This window comes from Prionailurus viverrinus, chromosome B1 (assembly GCF_022837055.1).
Source record: "Prionailurus viverrinus isolate Anna chromosome B1, UM_Priviv_1.0, whole genome shotgun sequence".
NCBI classification, from domain to species: domain Eukaryota; kingdom Metazoa; phylum Chordata; class Mammalia; order Carnivora; family Felidae; genus Prionailurus; species Prionailurus viverrinus.
The window spans coordinates 184737604-184756837 of NC_062564.1; the positions used below are offsets into that span (position 1 = coordinate 184737604).

General features: G+C 46.8%; 1 pseudogene; it reads left to right on the top strand.

The window, feature by feature from the left end:
* Positions 1 to 490: 490 nt before the first annotated feature.
* Positions 491 to 13439, top strand: LOC125164908 (transcription factor BTF3-like; annotated as a pseudogene).
* The last annotated feature ends 5795 nt before the right edge of the window (positions 13440 to 19234 follow it).

The following is a 19234-nucleotide window of genomic DNA, read 5'->3' on the forward strand; positions in this document are numbered from 1 at the left end:
TGAGTAAGTCATGGGATAAAAAGCAGAGTAGAAGGAATACGGTCAATGATACTGTAAGGGGACAGATGGTAACCAAACTTGTGGGTAACCCAGCATAATGCAGAGACTTGGCAAATTACTAAGTCGTACCCCTGAAACTAACACAACATCGTGTGTCAAATATACTTTAATAAAAAAAAAATAAGATAAGATTTCCTTTTTAAAAAAGAAAATATACAAATAGCCAACCAACATGTGAAAAAAATGTCCGTCTCGGTCGTAATAGAGGTAACAGTAGTCGCCAGTGTGTGCCATCGTGTGGCGGGCAGAGCAGCAAGAGGAATAGATTCAAGCAGGCTTCTGCAGAGTAATGTGACAAACTATATCAAAAGTCTTAGCCCCAGACACCATCCTGCGCCCACACGTGTGTGCCCCTAATGTCAGCTGGTCCCCCCCCCCCCCCCCAGACGCCTTGGGCGCCAACCCGAGTCCCCATTTCCGCTCCAACAAGATGAAAGAAACTCTCACGAACCAGGAGAAACGCGCCAACCTGCGAGCACAAGGGTGCGTTGGTGGGAAAGGAACCACTGGCCGAAAGGAGAAAGTGGTTTGCAGGCGATAAAAAACAAACAAACAAGCGTCCGACTTCAGCCAGGTCACGATCTCGCGGTCCGTGAGTTCGGGCCCCGCGTCGGGCTCTGGGCTGATGGCTCGGAGCCTGGAGCCTGCTTCCGATTCTGTGTCTCCCTCTCTCTCTGCCCCTCCCCCGTTCATGCTCTGTCTCTCTCTGTCCCAAAAATAAATAAATGTTGAAAAAAATAAAATTTAAAAAAAAAAATAAAAAACAAACAAACAAACAAAACCTCAGTTCACCTTAAAGAAGTGAGGGCTGAACAAGATCTCCGGTATTGAAGAAGTGAGTGTGTTCCCAAACCGAGGAACAGCCATCTACCTTCACAACCCTACAGTTCAGGTCTCCCCGGCAGCGAGTGCTTTCACCATCACAGGCCATGGGGAGACCGAGCAGGTGACAGAAACGCTACCCAGGATCTTAAACCATCGCGGTGCAGTGGGTCTGACTAGTTTAAGAAGGCTGACCGAGCTCTGCCCATGCAACCTGTGGCTGGAAAAGCAAGACTGGCTACCGAAGAGGGTGAAGATGAAGTTCCAGATGTTGTGGAGAATTTTGATGCAGCTGAAGAAACCACGGGGAGCTGCTATTTTATATTATGGTTGCTTTTTAAAACGTTGTTTATGGATCTCATACGATCTAGATCGCTAGCATGTTTAAGCCCAAGCCCCTTGGGCCTGGGCTTTGCAGTTTTCACTTAGACACAATTCATTCTTTGCAGCTAATTAAGCTACAGAAGTCAGGGAATAAAGTGTGAAAGAAGGTTAATTAACAAAAAAAAAAAAAAAAAAAGAAGCCTTAAGCAAGCATGTCCCCTACCCAGCAACTCTACCCCTAGGAGTTTATGTCATACAAAGAAATGAATAAGTGTATTCATTTAAACATTATTTATAATAAAAATTTGGAATCAGCCTATGACAGTAAACAGTAAATCAAAAAAAAAAAAAAAAAAAAAGAAGAAGAAGAAAGAGAAAAATTTACTTCATCTGTGAAAAAGAAGGAATTTAATAAATTCCCGATCTCCATGATCTGGAAATTATGTTACAGAAGTCCATAAGCATTCACTTGAAAAGACTCAAAGAACATACTATAGGTTCGCAGTCATAATTTCCAAGTGTAGCACTAAAAGCAAATTTCGCTTTATGTTCTTTGTGTTTTCCAGACTTTCTGCATTAAGTACCTCCCATTAAGGAAAAATAAGAGTTTTGCAATAAATAGAAATAAATACTTGTATCAGTGCGAAAAAAAAAAATTCAGGTCCATATTATACAAGATTCTAAACTACAAGTGACAGAAAACCCAGCTCAAACTGTCTTGACAAGAAGGAAGGTATTGCTTTACATGCCTCAGGTATGGCTGGATCCAGGCCTCAGACAAAGTTGTTTAGGACTTGGTCTGTCTCTCACCATCTCTTTATCCCTTGTCTTTCTTTTTTTCTCTATTGTTTTATTTTCAGGAATGTTCTTTCCATGCACGAAGTTCATGGTGCAAATATGCCCATCGAGATGTTTACATCCTCTTCCCTCCGCAAATTCTCCAACTGCCATTTTTATAAGAGTTAAAATGAAAGTCCTGGATCTGATTTTCCTTGGCCATCTTGGGATAGTTTACTGATCCCCGATCCAATCAAACAGTCACATGAATGGAATGCCCTGATTGGTCATGCCTGGGTCACATGTCTACTGTGGGAGCCAGAAGGCAGGGTCGGCTAGGGTGGCAGGGAGTGAGAGTGGGGGAAGGGTGGTTTCCTAAGAGACAATGAGGTTCCATGTAGAAAAGGAAGAGTGGAGGATGCTGGTGAGTTAAAAACCATCATAACAGACACACAAAAACGCATTCACGGGGAGATTTCAGTTTCTTTAGATGTTGGCTAGGCACGGCCAGGAAGAGCATTAGCGGCTTTGAATCACTTGGGTCTCTTGTGTTTGCACTTGACAGAGAATTCAATCGGACGTGGCGTAAGCAACGGTGAGAATTTATTGACTTACACAACTGAAAAGTCCAGAGGTAGGGCTGGCTTCAAGGAAGTCTAAGCCACCCAAGGATCTGGCTCTTCCAGTCTCCCTAGTTTTAAACCGGTGACAGTATTATCTCCAGATTCCACGCAAAGGCTCCTGGCAACTCCAGGCTCTCTCCCCAGGATAGCGGATTGCTCTGGCAGCTCCACACCTCGTATCCTCACGCCACAGCAGGTGTGAGCCAGGGACAGAGAATCTGTAGTATTTCCCGGACAAGTCCTGTGAGTGTCACTTCTCTCGCTGGCCCAAACTGGAAGAGTTCGAGAAGGTTTGGGGTTAATTCTTTCAATGGTTTGCAGATTTCACCAGTGAAGCCACCTGGTCCTGGATTCTTCTTTGTTGGGAGGTTTTTGGTTACCGATTCCATCTCCTCATGAGGAATAGGTCTGTTCGGATTTTCCGTTTCTTTATGATTTCAGTCTTGGTCGGTTGTATGCTTTCAGGTATTCGTCCATCTCTTCCAGATGGTCCAGTTTGTTGCCACACAATCATTCAGAGCAGCCTCTTAGGAGTCTCTGCATTTCTGTGGTGTTAGTTATAATCTCTCCTCTTTCATTTCTGATTTTATTTGAGTCCTTTTTTTTTTTTTTTTTTGGTATGTCTAGCTAAAGGTTTCTCTGTTTTGTTTATCTTTTCCAAAAGCAGCTCTTAGTTTCACTGATTTTTTTCCCCCTTGTGTCTTTTTAGACTCTATTTCACTTATAATTTCCATTCTGATCTTCATGATTTCCTTCCTTCTGCTAACTTTGGGCTTCATTGGTTCTTCTGGTTCCTTGAGGTGTAAAGTTAGGTTGTTTATTTGAGCTCTTTTTTCTTGATGCAGGCATTTATCGCTATGAATCATTGGCCCAAATTGGATCACAAGCTCATTCCTGACCAATCCATGTGGCCTGAGGCATGGGATACATCATTGGCTTGAGCCCGTTATAGTCCATTCCTGGAGCTGGGGGCTGGATCAATCCCACCCTGACCACCAATGAGAATGGAAGAGGAGTGTATCCCCAAGGAAAATCAAAGCAGGAAGGGAAGTATCCATGCTGAAGAGGAACCTGGCAAATGTCTCTTCCAAGTCTTTAGTGGCCTGACTTGTTTTCAACTCTATCCAGCTGTTCATTTTTTAATTTAATTTTAATTTTTTTTAACATTTATTTTATTTATTTTTGAGAGAGCACAGAGCCTGACTCGGGGCTTCAACTCACGGACCGCGAGATCATGACCTGAGCCAAAATCAAGACTCGGACGCTTAACGACTGAGCCACCCAGGTGCCCCCAGTTGTTTATTCTTGGATGGGAAATATTTACTAAAACTATATCCTGCCTGTGGCTTAGTGCAGAATATTTCTAACTTGCACGGCTAAACGAAGAAGCATACATTTGTCACAGATCTTCAAGCACATCTCCATTTCAAGCCTTTCAGAAGTGCCTACTGCCATTAGAAGGGGCGGAGACAATCACAGCATCCTGTAAACTGCCCTTCACAGGGCACAGTTAACAGCCCCAGGCAACTTTCTTCTCCTGGGTTGAAATAACCTAAACACTGTTTTTATTTTTAATATGTATTTTCATGAAACGTTGCTTAGGGAAACATATGGGGCTTTGAAATGTCAGCACACTGGGTGGAAGGCAGGAAGTGTAAAGAGTTTTGTGCTCCTGGCTCTTTTATTTACAGAGTGGGTTCAAAGTCGTGCAGGGTTAGCAAGAAAAACAAACAGAGGGATCCATGCTTGCTTGAGATGACATCTGTCCGCCAGGACAATCACTAGCTTTTGGTTGTGAAAGGTTTGCGGTAGATAGCACAGGCTGGGAATGAGATGTTTTCCTTTCATTTCCCGCAGAGAGTTCGCACGAATCCTTTCAAAGTCAGCCTCTTCTGTGATAAATAAATGTGCCTCAGCCAGAGAAAGCAATAAGAAAACCTCAGCGACTGACAGCTTAAGAGAGGGGGAAAAAAAAACTCACCAAGGCTAATGTCATTGCAAATGAGGGACAGCTTTGAAGACTACATGATTAAAAATGCTGTGCACAGACAACAGCAGGGCTCGGCATCTGATGTGACTAACTGATCTGTTTTCCCACGTGGCGGCTGCTGCAGAAAAATCCCCCATCTTGCCTCACATGAGTCAACTGAAATCTGCAAAAGTGTCATAAAATGTCAGTGAAAACACTTCTGCCGCCAGGGTCCGGGAGATGATGGAAGTGGGGAGAGGAGGGTGACAAAGGGAAGGAGTGTGCCTGGCCCCCAGAGATCTGCCACGCGTGAAGAATGGGTCCTAGGCTAACTGGTGCCCAACAGCACACTGGGAGGGCACAACCATGGCGAGACCCGCAGTGGCTTCCTGGCTCCCAGCCACGCCCACAGATGATTGACTGCTCATCAAGGATCTACGGGGGGGGGGCCCCCCAGCCACGCCCACACTCATCAAGGACATACAGTTTCAGGCAGTCAAGGGAGATCTCCTTTTTCTGATCCCTGATTCTTGCCACGACCGTTTTATCTGTTGGATTTTCTAGGTCCAAAACTTAGGTAGGGGCCCATGTACATGGTTGAGTCCCCAAAAGAAACGAGGTCAGCTCTAATGTACACCAGGAACATTACAAAATCTGAATTGACCAGCACTCACATAAATGCCTACAAGGCACAAAGCTTTCACTAACTACTGCATTGATTATTCATAAAAACGTCACCGCGTTTGAGAACGATTTGAAAGTTACATTTGGATTCACTTCAAAACAACTCCCAAGGGTGTGCCGATGAGCCCCTCAAATTCAGAGCCAGTTGTAAATTCACTGAGTGACTCATTACCAAATGATTTCCAAACCAAAATTATAATAGTCCTTTAAAACTTTTTCGGCCAAGGTGATGTTTAAAACGCAAGATGGGTGCATTTAACTGTATTTGCTAAGACGTAAGGTCGGACTTTTAAGAGAAACAGCAGCTTGGACGCAAAGGCCCTTCAAACAGTCTGGAACCTGCCGTGTGTTTATTCACACGCATGCGTAAGTCTAAAGGTGGTGCTCTCTTCCATGAATCACGTTAGAACCCACGCATCCCCACACCAAATGCAGCACAGGCTCAGGGCATGCAGAAACTTGAGTAGAGAGATTCCCATTCATTTGGTAACCAGTCAACAGGTATTTATGTGCCTACTATATTTCAGGAAATGTTCTGGGGACTGAGAATTCAGCCGTGAAAACAAATCCCTGTACTGATGGAGGCTTCAGTCTAATGGGGCCAAGGACTATCGCCAAGTAAGTTAAACGTATAGCACGTCAGGTGGTGGTAAGTGATAAAGAGAAGAGTAAAGCAGAGAGAGTGTATCAAGTCTGGTTTCAGACTCAGCTGCAAGAGAAGACCTCATGGAGAAGGGGTTATTTGAGCAGAGAACTGACACTGGTGAGAAGGAAAGGCGGCTATCTGAGGGAAAAGCATTCCAGGCAGAGGGAAGGGCAAGTGCCGATGCCCAGAGGCATGAAACGTTTGGGTAGTCAGAGAAAGAGTCAGTCATAGAGGAGTCATTGAGGCTGAGACTAGTATCAGATAATGTCAGAGAGACGTCTGCGAACCCGGCTGGGTAGCACCTTGGGAGCCATCCTAAGGCGTTTGGACTTCATCCTGAGTGAGATGGGAAGCCTTTGGAAGCACCGGTGCAGCACAGTGTGTCTGATTTAGATATTGGCAAATGACCTTGATGGCGGTGTCGAGCACAGACTGAAAGTGACTAGACCAGAAGCAGGGCCATCATAGCTTTTGCTGGTGCCATGGCTTGTCTAGGGCTATTACAGCCAGCTGGGGGAGAGACACTGGCAGCTTGGACCCCCCTGTGAGTGTGGCACGGAAATGACGAGGAATGACAAGATGCTGGCTCCATTCAGACTTTTAGTTCTTAATTTTTCCCCGTGTGATCGCTTCCCTCCTCTCTCCACCACTCTCCACTCTGTTCAGGGCACACAGAAGCAACACAGAGCAGGGACGGGCCCCGGAAGAATTCTCTCGGACCCCAGAAGAATCGGCACTCCTTGCAGCTCTCCCCAACAGCAGCGATTTCATCCAACCACCTTGCTCTCCACGCACCTTCTCTGGTACCCAGAACCTTCCTGGGCCTCTATCCTGGGAAAGGAAACAGACACCCAAGGTCAGAGCAAAGTGCTCACAAACACTAAGGAAGAAATCCCAGCTGTTCTTTTGTTTTAGGAACCAGTTAGTCCCCGGGGGATTTGCTTTGTCCTTGCTTCCAGCAGCTGCCCTGGGAGATCGCAACCTGCCTTTGTTAAGTGTCGTCTCCTTGGCATCCATTTTTTGGAGGATGCCACAGCCATTGTTTCCAGAAGCTCGGATAATTTTTCTATATATGGCCTAACCCCTGGGCTTTACCTTGAGTCTGAGATCAGGAAGCACTTAAACAAGATGGCCTTACAGTGTTCTGCTTCCCCTGGGGCTCGGCTGTCGACAGCCAGTGAAGTTCTGGTCTTGAGTCCACGGGCTGTCGGGCAGGTGTGGGGCTGTGAGAGACGACTGGTATCAGGGCAGGGGCCAAACATAAATTTTAAAAGTATAAAAGTGGCACGTGCTTGCTTTAAAATATTCATAAAATGCCACTTTTTAAAAAATAAAAAGGAGGCGTGCCTGGGTGGCTCAGTCGGTTAAGTGTCAGACTCTTGATCTCAGCTCATGTCACAATCTCACAGTCTGTGAGTTTGAGCCCCGCGGCGGGCTCTGCGCTGAGAGCACTGAGCCTGCTTGGGATTCTCTTTCTCCTCTCTCTCTGCCCCTCGCCTGCTTTCTCTCTCTCCCTCCCTCTTTCGCAAAATAAATAAACTTGAAAAAAAATTAAAGTAGCTATTTGTAAAACAATTAGTACAAAATGAGAAGTAAGGGGGCACGTGGGTGGCTCAGTCAGTTAAGCGACCGACTTCAGCTCAGGTCGTAATCTCACGGTTTGTGGGTTTAAGCCCCACGTCGGGCTCTATGCAGACAGCTTAGAGCCTGGAGCCTGCTTTGGATTCTGTGTCTCCCTCTCTCTCTCTCTGCCTCTCCCCTGCTCACGGTCTGTCTCTCTTTCTCTCTCAAAAGTAAACGTTAAAAAAAAATTTTTTTTTTAAGTGAAAAGTAAACATTCCTACTCTCTGGGTGAAACCATTGGAAATAGCTTGATTTACAGCTGATTCTAGGAGGTCATTGGAAGCGCAGATTCATGGGTCCCCTCTCAAACTGCTTCTTTAGTAGGAGCAGAGCCCTGTATGAATATGCATTTTAACAAGTTCACCTGGTGATTCTATGGACTCTCAAGTTTGTGAGCCCTGCTGTCTTTGACCTTCCTATTACCGTGAAACGCATATGTACGCATAGAGTTTTACACACGCACAGATTCAACAGCCACAGGGATTCATGCGACGCAAGCTGAATGGAGCTGGGCTAATTTGCCTCATCAACACATCACTGACAACTTTCCCTGTCGATATTTGTGGCACGATCTCATATTTGCAAACAGCCACTTCCTATTCCGCAGTAGGGATGGGCACACCCAGCCACTCAGATCAGTGTGGCTTCTGCCCTGGTCCCCTGCCCTTGCTGCGGGGACACAACACACTGGAATCTGCTTTAGGGGATGTTTCTTCAAACCGTTTTGGGCTTTTCTTCCTTTCACCTTTTTATTTCGCTATAATTTCAGACACAGAAAAATTGCAAGAATCGCGCCAAGATTCGTCCCTCATATCCCCCAGATGTTAACCCGGACCACGTTTGTTTTGCGCCCACATACATTTTTTACCTGACCTTTCTGAGGGTCAGTTGCAGCCAGTGTGACCAACCCCTCCCATTTTGCCTGGGACTTTCCTGATAGTAACATGAAAAGTCCTGCATCCTTCGGGCCCAGGAAAAATGAGACAACTGGTCACCCTAGCTGCAGCCGTGATGCCCACTTACCTGTAAATACTTCAGCCTGTACGGACTAAAACCAGGGACACAAGCACTGTGCAGTTAGCAAAATCTGGAAACAAGCGTTGATACCAAGGCCTCCTCGGTTTACAGACTACAAATTTTTCAGATTTTGCCAATCATCCCAATAATGTCTATCGTAGAAAGAAAAATCCCAGATCAAGCATTGCATTCGCTGTCTATTCCTGTGTAGCTGAACCACTTCTTTAGTCTTTGTCTTTTGTGACATTAATATTTGGGAAGCGTATATATGTAGCATGTCCCTTAACATGGATTTGTTTGAGGTTTTCACACGATTGGATTCAGGTTATTTACTTTGGGCTAGAATCCCACAGAAGTGAGGCATACGGTGTTGATTAATCCCACAGCCAGGTATATTAACTTCGATCACTCGATGGAGGGGGTTTCTGCCCTCCCCTGTAAAGTTACTATTTTCCCCTTTGCAATTAGTAAGTATACTGTAGAGAGGTATTTGGAGACTATATAAGTATCTTGTTTCTCATCAGACTCTCCCATTTGTTTTAATATCCATTGAGGTCTTGCCTGAGTCAACTATTCGTACGACGGGTTGCCCAGTGACCGAATCTTATTTTTGAAAATTTTAACAGGGGAGAATCTTCATTAGAAGAAGTGTATGGTTTACGGAGGATACAAGTTAGAGATGATTACAGCACAGTGTAGCAGGGGATGGCAAGCTATAAGCCCCTGGCTAAAATCTAGCCCAACGCCAATCTTGTAAATAAAGTTTTATTGGAACACAGCCATGCCCGTCTGTTTCCCTATTGTCTATGACTACTGTTATACTACAATGGCAGAACTGAGAGGCTGTAACAGAGACCATATGCCTTGAAAAGCCTAACATATTTACTACTTGGTCCTTATAGAAAATGTTTGCTGACCCATGATCAAAGAAGGAGACCTCTTCTGAATTGAACTTCAGTGCTGTTTAACTCACACACAGGGAGCATTCATCTGCTCTGTAGGCCCTGGGTGGTGGGTAATAGCAAGTACTGTGTGTTCCCGCCCTAGAACCTAGTGATGCATACGGCTCCCCATTTGGGTTACCATACATACAATGGGGGCGTCCAGCCATGTCTTACTTAAAAGAGATTAACTCTGGGGCACCTGGGTGGCTCAGTCGGTTAAGCGGCCAACTTCAGCTGAGGTCATGATCTCGCAGTCTGTGAGTTTGAGCCCCGCGTCGGGCTCTGTGCTGACATGACAGCTCAGAGCCTGGAGCCTGTTTGAGATTCTGTGTCTCCCTCTCTCTCTGCCCCTCCCCCGTTCATGCTCTGTCTCTCTCTGTCTCAAAAATAAATAAATGTTTAAAAAAAAAAGAGAGATTAACTCTGTTTTTCTTTTAAAGTGTAAGTTATCAAGAAGGAAAATTACACCAAGTCATAACAAATAAATACAATTACCATGATTAGCCTGACCAAAATCTTTGCACAGGTAAGTATTGCCAAATCCTATAAGAATGTCGTCTTTACTTCTAGCAAATCGTTGGTACAACAGAACTCCAGGGATCAAAGGAATTCGAACAATCTCAAGGTGTGCAACATGAAGACAGAATCAATTTTGGCACAGGATTTGGTAAAGATAAATAATGAGGGCTATTGGGAGGTTGAAAGTATCAATTTGTCATTTACATGTGAAATCATGTTTTATTTCCAGAATGTATCTTGTTTACTAAAGCTACAGGCAGGATTAGGCGAAATTGAATGTGTTGCTCAGAAGGCTCTGTTTTGTGATAGGAAGAGGAAGTTCTGGAAAATCAATTAAGAACTCAAAGTAACTTAATCTTGTTGATTGTTCCCTTTTATGGGGAACACCCATGTAGTGCTGGAAAGACCAGCTCCAGGAAAAGATCAGATTTTTAGGCCAAGCCTATATGATTAAAGTAAAGTAGAAAGTTGCATATCTTTCTGATGAATTTTGACCATACATACACACACACAAAAATCGATCTAGATTTTTCTAAAGCCAAAGCAACAATTTCTTATTGGTAGAAACCATCCATAGGAGATTCTTGCTTGAGATGATGTTGGGATAAAGAGGAGAAGAGAATTTTGGAGGTGCCTGGCTGGCTCAGTTGGTAGAGTATTCAACTCTTGACCTCGGGGGTGTGAGTTCGAGCCCCATGTTGGGTGTGAGAATATTTAAAAATAAAATCTTTTAAAAAAAGAAAGAATTTTCATGAGTGATAGAGTTCTTGCTAGAGATTATTACTTTATGCTGTAGGGAAGCATGTGACTTTAAAGCCGATAAAGCAGCCCCTAAACTGGATACAATGTTGAAGACTTGGAAGGGCATAAAAATGAAACCCCAAATAATTACAAAATGGTGGAAGATAGAAAAGGAAAAGTAGATTGATTAGTGTAAGATTAAGCACACGAACTTCTGCCAAGACACTCACTGAAGTGAATGATAGAAATTAAGCTCAGGTAGCAAAGAACAGCTGAGTCCTGAAGTGGACATTTAGGAAGGAGAGAGGGGGAAGACCATGGGCTTTCCTTTTTCAAGTCACATGTGGCCATCTCCGGTCTCAGAAGAGAGCATAGGGATACTTTGTTCTAAACAAATTGTTATGGATTGAATGTTTGTTCCCCACCTCTCCCCCAGTTCATATGTTGAAACCCTAATCCCCAATGGGATGGTAGTAGGAAGTGGAGCCTTGGGAGATACTTGGGTCAAGACGGTGGGGCCCTCATGATGGGATTAAACCTCTATAAAAGGAGGAAGAGATATAGGATCCCTCTCTCTGCCATGTGAGGATTCAACAGGAAGATGAAGATCACCTGCCAATCAAGAAGCCAGCTCTCCCCAAGACACAGAATCTGCCAACCTTGCTCTGAACTTCTCAGCCTCCAGAACTGTGAGAAATAAATGCTTACGCTACCCAGTCTTTGGTATTTTTGTTATAGCAGCCTGAACTGATTAAGACACAAACACTCTTTTCTCTAGAAGAGTTGGACGGTGGTGGTGGCGGGGGGCGGGGGGGGGGGTTGGTGGTGCATAATATTCAGAATAACTCTAGGTTCCTAAGAGTTCTTGAATTCTTTGGACTTCTTTAGAGCTTCCTAGACTTTTCCACGTACATCAATTGGTTTTATTATCACAGCACACCCCGACATAGGCATGATCAGCCCGTTTTTACAGATGGGAAACCCAAGGACCAGAAAAGTGACGTGAGTGCCCCAAACTAGCCAACCCGTAAACTAGGGCCTCTTGACTTCAGGTCAATGCATTTGACAGGTCGCTACAAGGACTCTCGTTTGTCGGTGCTTTGGTCCTTGGGCGGCAGGAAACAAGTGTTCGCTCCAGCTGGTTGCAGTGCAGAAACGCTAATAAAGGGGCTACTTACAAGGTGTGGGCAGGGTGCAGAGAACAAGCAGACAGTGGGTGCATCCCAAGGTCTGCATCAGTGGGGAGCAGTTCTCCTAAGAGCTGAAGGAGAGGGAGACGCTATCATCTTCCCCAGCTCACAGAGTGTTGCAGCTGTGGATGTGAACTGGGCTGCCGGGCAGGAAGTGCCAGCGACGGGCACTGAGGCCAGAAGTAGTGGAAAGAAACTCTCCAACCTCCCTCTCTTGGCCTTCGGTTCTTTCGCCGGTCCCTGCCCTTGGCCATCAAGGGAGTCAGCAAGAATGAGGTCATCCACTTGTGGCCTCCCTGGGCAGAGGGCAGGACGGTGGAGTATGGATCCAGGAGGGGACAGGAAGGAGGCAGGCAATGAAAAGGGAATAGCCAGCGCCCCAACCTCACAAAGCTGGAATACCCTAAAAAGCGCCTACACTAAAATAAAGTTGAACATAATTTCTATAGGCTTAGGCCCATAACCCCTCACCTGAGGCTCTTTGGGCCAGATGCATTCTGGAACTCAAAAGATTTTGTATTCTAGAGAAATTATAGCATCCATAAACTATATATTATATAATGCACCCCCCCCCCCCCCAGGCAGAATCCAGGGCAGCACCCTGTAGTAAAACACATTCATATGCCTGCAGCAAAAGGTACAATTATTTGCTCCTAGTGAGACAAATGAATATAAGTGACTTCTCATTAGTTCAGGTCAATTTTTGCTATTAAATGAATTTCGGAATTGTGGATAGGGGACTATTGCCAGTGGTTCAATTTTCAGAAAACATCCTAGGATTTGGTGGCCTTTTATTGTCAATATTACAAATGCGTGTTGTCCTTACATAGTCTTTCTTGCACATATATATATATATGTCTGCTTTGTTGACAACAACTGGAGTGACAAGCTACTTTTCCTGAGTGGCATTGAGTCCTGTATCAAGGACGGGCCCCTGAAAGTGAAGACAACATCTCCCACTCTCTATCCCCGTGGACCCTTGGCACGGTCTGGAACGCCCAGGTCAGCAGCGGGAGGAATGGTGTCATGGAATTCCGTGGGGATCTCTAGTGGTCATTTGGTTGGCAGGCATTCCTGGTCTCTGAAGCTCTGAAAGACGCCGTTGTCAGAACGACTTAACAGGAAGCCTCACCCATTAACAGAGGAAGCTGAGGAAGGAAGAAAAGATGGCAGGGCCGGGGGGGAGGGTCAGTATATCAAACAATAAGCAAAGTCATGTGCCTTGGGACTGTGTCTGTGTAGTCAGAGGAAACACCACCATCTGCGCCTTCCTTGCTGCCCCCACCCCCACCCCCCGCCAACACCCTTCTAGGTATCCGGAACTCTGCTGGCCCAGATCATTCCTCATTTCCCAGGCTGACTCAGAAATGTCCTGCCTTAGGATATTACGCTCTGGAACGCCTCCTGCTTCTGCTTCCCATCCTCTCCAAGTCCGTTGCCCAGCCATCACCGCCCTTCATCACCTTCAAAGCCAAAGCCCACCTCTTTTACAGGAAGTAATCTGAACGCCCGAAAAGTGGTCTAGACTTTCCTCATGATTCTCACCCTGTGTTAGTGTGTGTGTGAGAGGCAGTGTCTTATTCCGTGTCCAAAATGAAAAGCTTTGTCCATTTGCTACGTTTTTTTTTTTTTTTTTTTTTTCATTAATTCGTCAAGCATTTGTTCCAAACCTCCTCCGTGCACCTACGGTGCTAGGCTTCAGAATTTGAAGATGAGTAAGATCGGGTTCCTGCATCATGGAGCTTCCAGGCCGGGGGGAGAAAGTAGGCAATATCAGAACAGAGTAATCTGGGAGCACGTAAGAGGGACATGTCACCCAGCTGGGGTGTTTGCTTGTGGGGGGTGGTCAAGGAAGGCTGACACCTTGAAGGCAAGTGGGAAGTAGACCAATGAATGATGGGGAAGGATGTTCCTGGCACAGAGATAGCATGGCACAAGGCCAGAGGATTGAAACATATTCCAAGAACTGGTCCCTGGAGGTCAAGCGGGACGGTGTAATGGGGACAGTTGCTGGGGAAAGTGAAGCTGGACAGTGAGCAGAAGCCTGCTGGTGAAAGATCTTATCAACCCTGCCATGGAATCCGGGTTAGTCCCTGGTGGCTTGGAGGTGGCCTATACTGATCGGGCACCCATCCATCCAGGTATGATGATCTGGTACCTCTGGCTGAGTTCCCACAGAAGCAGGTTCTGAGACACAGATTCAAGGGCAAGCAGCTTAATTGGGAGGTGATCCAAAGAACTGTGAGGGGAATGGGGAAGCAGGTTGGAGAAAGGGCAGGCGGCCACTACAGGGAGTGTTGACAAGCAGGTTGTTGCCGTGAGCGGCTCCCCTCAGACCTCTGGAAAGCTGTAGAATGAGCTTCAGAGTCATTCCACTTGAGGGGCGAAATGTTACCCACTGGATCCCCTTGGTCTTTGCTCAAAGGGCTGCTCTTAGGCGCTTCAGTGCCCCAACACTGCGTCCTCCCTGTGTGAGGGTCATGGGAGCCTTCAGTCAGAGAGAACCCGCAGGTACTTGAAGAGGAAGCCGTTGGTGTATAAAGGAACAGCAAGTGACAAGGGATGAAGGGGGACACAAGCATCTACTACAACTGGTTATTCAGATAGAATAATCTGGACGACAAGGTGGGTCTTGGAGTCAAGGCAGGAAAGAGCCCACACAAGGGGGAGAGAAGAGAGTTGTTAGGTGAAGGTGCAGTTGACAGAGGTGTGGGCAGTCATGAATGGCAGCCATGAGGGAAGGCACGTGTCAGGAGCCCCCAGCCTCCTCTCCCCGCAGGCAGGACAGCCCTGAGTCTTGTTCTACAACACTGGTTTCCGGAGGTCTGAGCAGAAGGCTCACAACGTGCCACGGATGCTCCCTGTGTTGGCCGCCTTCCTCTTCCTGGCCCTCTTCCCCACTCCCCTAAACAGGTCTCCTTAAGCCAGTCAACCTTCTTGGTGGAAGATGGTGAGAGCTGGAATGGAAGAAGACAGGTTACCCAACAGGAGTGTGATCCCAGAAAATTGCAGTCCTGACCAGGGACGGCTTGCTGGACGAGAAGCTGAGGGCAGAAGCACCGTGTCGGATGCTCCGGTGACATGATGTGCCCAAGAGAAGCATCTCCCAGGGCACAGAGTGGGGCGAGTGAATCAAGGACAGCCTCTCACACCGGGACGCAGCCTTTGACCTACACTATTCAGATTGGTATCTGCGCTGCCCCAAACCCTCATTTCATGGCAAACGCTGCTTTATCCAGCCATGCCTTACACTTGTGAGCTTGTCACAATACAGCACCTAAATCACTTTTCATTGACTGCATACCTCTTCTCCTTCAAAGTCACTGGGTCCGCCGGGCAGAGCAGGTATTACTACCAATTCCCTATTGAGCCGGGAGGCCAAAGCTTATCTTTAGCCTCAAGGTTCAGCGTTCATTCCAGGACACTACGTCCCCCCAGGAGACGAGGTCATTGGCGCTCGGCAAGGACCACATTCTGAATGTTTACCATACATCTTTATCATTGCTTAGTTGGTGCTCCAGGGTCAGTAACCAGACTTCTCAATTTCTGCAGGTCCCTGTCACCATCAAATTTCTTGGCTTGATAATGATCTGACTTAAATGAGGTGTGACCCAGGTGGTGCTACAGATCGAATGCTTGTGCTCCCCCACCACCAAATTCATGTGCTGACATCCTAACCTCCAGTGTGACGGCATTAGGAGGTGACCAGGGCACAATGGTGGGGCCCTCAACCATGGGATTAGTGCCCTTATTAGGGGACTGAAGAGACCAGAGTTTTCCCTTCTACCACGTGAGGACACAGGGAGAAGACAGGCATCCGTGACCAAGGAAGTGGGCTCTCACCAGACATGGAATCTTCCAGGGTCTTCGTCTTGGACTCTTCTCCCTCCAGAATGGTGAGAAAATCATTTCTGTTGTTATTAAGCCACCTGGTCTATGGTAGTCTGTTACGGAGGCCCAGACGGGCTAAGACAGTACATTATGTCTCTTTAACTGTGACATTTCATGGAAAATCTACTTGGGCAGAAGGAGGCTGACAGAACTAAACTTGCGGAATGCCTACTGTGTGCCAGACAACTTGTAAGTGCCATCACTTTGCAGATGGAGAAACCAGGATCCAGAGAGGCTGGGTGACTTGCCCGAGGTCACACAGCGAGTAGGGCATCGCCAGGAATGGAGTCTACGTCCCACTGACTCCAAATTCCATATTCTTCTGTGCTTCAGTAAAGGTTTGTAGTGGATGATTGCTAAGAAAATCCATACTAGCTGTTTTTAGAAACACAACAAACAAGGCCTAGAGGAATCGTTTTTTGGGGTCCTCAGTGACCCATGGTCTGCCTCCTGCAAAGACGCGTCCTTCAGCTGCACCGCGAGCAGTGGCTGGGAGCCTGGGCTCTGGAGCCAGGCTGCCATCATCACAGTCTGGCTTATTGTTTATGCCTTATTCGCCATGTAACCTTGGATGACTTATCCAACCTCCTAATGCCTCAGTTTCCCCATCAGCAAAGTGGGGTTCATAATAACCCTTAGCCCTGGAGGTGTAATGAACATTCAGTGACGCTCGCGGTGCCTGATGCACAGAGGAAGTAAGATCGGTTGTGATTACTTATGTCTTCAACCCACGACCTGTCCTGGAGAACGTCGGGGTGGACCTCAAAAGGCCAGGACTCCAGGACCCAGACAGAGGCCCACCGAGCCTGGGTGCTTTTGCGTCCTGGGCAAACTGTGATCCCTGCGGAGGGGAGGGAATGAACTCTCTAAGCCAAGTGGCTCATGGAAGGGTGGGCGGTTCTCATCAGAAACGTATTTTGGTCTGTGGTTTCTCGGAGCCATTTTTATCTTTACCAAATGACCCCCTTGGGAAAATGAGGCAGCTTGATATATATATATAAATAGCCAGGATGTGAGAGAGGAAGTGAGAGGTTTCCCAAGAGAGGGCAGAGCAGTGGTTGTGGGAGCTGGGTGTCAGCCCACAACTACACGCCGTGGGCACCGGCCAGTATTGTCCCACCGGTGGTGGGGTCTGAACAACTTCCTCCCTCCTGGACAGAGGCCATTGTCTTTGTGACAGTGGTGGCTCAGTTTATGTAGAGCTGCCCTTGGCTGAGGCAGGGCAGTTACCGGTCTCTCCACTTCTAGATGGAGAGGGGGAAGGACTCTGGATCCCAGCACCCCTAGGAACCTCCTGCAGTGTCTTAGGGAGAAGAGGGGAAGCTTTTGCCTTCTCATGGGAGTCAGAGTTTGGGGGAAGGAGGTGTCGGAATTATTCACTCACTCACTCACTCACTCACGCACCAGTCACTGGGTGTTGGGTCATTTTTTCCAGGGCCGCCACACCAAAGTATGAACTGCGTGGTTTGAACCACAGACGTTTATTCTCTCCCAGTTCTGGAAGTCTAAAGTCAAGGTGTCGGTGGGGCCACGCTCTCTCTGGAGGCTCCAGGGGACAATCCTTTGTTGCGTCTCCCGGCTTGTGGCATTTGCTGGCAATCTTTTGCGTTTTGGGGGTCATAGGTACATCAGGGTGATCTTTGCCTCTCATTGCAGAGCCCTCTCTTCTCTCTGTGTCAGTGTCTGTATCTTCACATGGCCTTTTATGAGGACCCCAGTCATTGGATTTAGGGCCCATCCTAATCCAGTATGATCTCACCTTAGCTATTTGCATCTGCAAAGACTCTATTTCCAAATAAGGCCCCATTCTGAGATTCCGTATAGGCATGGATTTGGGGGGCAGGGGACACTGTTCGACCCAGTTGGCCAGGATCGGCAGGCAGTTGGCCTGCCAGTTGGCCTGGATATAAAATGAGTAAGTTCCCCCCCAATCTCACTGTCTACAGAAGAGGTGGACGCATAAGTAAATTAGTTTAATCCCGTGACCTAAATATGAGCTAATACTTTATATTTATTGAGCACTTACTAAAGGCCTGGCACCATTTTAAACTATGTACATTTTCTATTGATGAACGGATGGCTAAAGAATGTGTGTGTGTGTGTGTGTGTGTGTGTGTGTGTATAATGAAACATTATTCAGACATAAAAAAAGAAGGAAATCCTGCCATTTGCAACAACATGGATGAACCTGGAGAGCATGATGCTAAGTGAAATAAGTCAGAGAAGGACAAACACTGTACGATCTTACTTATATGTGGAATCTTAAAAAATAAATGATTCATAAATACAGAGGACAAATGTATGGTTTTCCGAGGCAGGCGTGGGGGGGTTATGGAAATAGGTGAAGGGGGTCAAAAGGTGTACACTTGCAGTTTTAAGATAGGTAAGTTCTGGGGATGTAACGTATAACATTACGACTACAGTTAAGAATACCGTATTGTAGGGGCGTCTGGGTGGCTCGACCATTTGAGGGTCTGACTCTTGATTTCGGCTCACGTCACGGGATCGAGCCCCGCGTCAGGCTCCTCGCTGAGTGTGGGGCCTGCTTGGGATTGTCTCTCTCTCCCTCTGCCCCTCTCCCTCTCTTGCATGCATTCTCTCTCTCTCTCTCTCTCTCTCTCGAATAATTTTTAGAAGAAAAAGAATACTGTGTTGCATATTTGCAAGTTCCTAGGAGTACTTAAAAGAGAACTTAAAAGTTCCCATCATAAGAAAAAATTTGTAGCTATATGAGGGGATGGGTGTCAAACTTATCGTGATAATCATTTTACAATATATACATATATCAAATAGCTACGCTGTCCACCTTAAACTAATACACGGCTATACGTCAATTGTATCTCAATAAAACTGGAGAAAATTTTTAATTTTGAAAATTAAAAAAAAAAAGGACATGTAAATTCATACAATCCTCCTAGCAACCCTAAGAGGTAAGTACGATTCTTATCTCCGTGTTAGAGGTGAGGAAACGGAGCTCCAGAAAAGCTGAGTAACCCGCCATGGGTCACACAGCTGCTTCCTTTGGCTCTGGAAGCCGGGGCATACGTGTCTGAGGGGCTGGCGTGGAGGCGGGGGCTTGTCTGAGGAGAAAGCAGGAGCTCTGGGAGCTCTCGGAGGAGAAAGCAGGCTGGAGGGCAGATGGGGCGAGCCAGTGTGCCAGCCGGAGGGAAGAGGGAAGAGCCAGTGCCAAGGCCGTGAGTCAGGCACAAGCTTAGCATGTGTGAGAGGGAGGAAGGAGGCGGCTGGGCTGAAGCACAGCACAAGGCAGCGAGGAGCAGGTGAGGTTAGACGCAGAGGCCCTGGCGCCTGACTCCATTTTTATAAAGGGCTCCTTGGCTGTGTTCATGGAGAACGGTCAATAGCAGAGCAGGAGGGGAAGCTGGCCCAGGTAAGGGCAGAGGTTG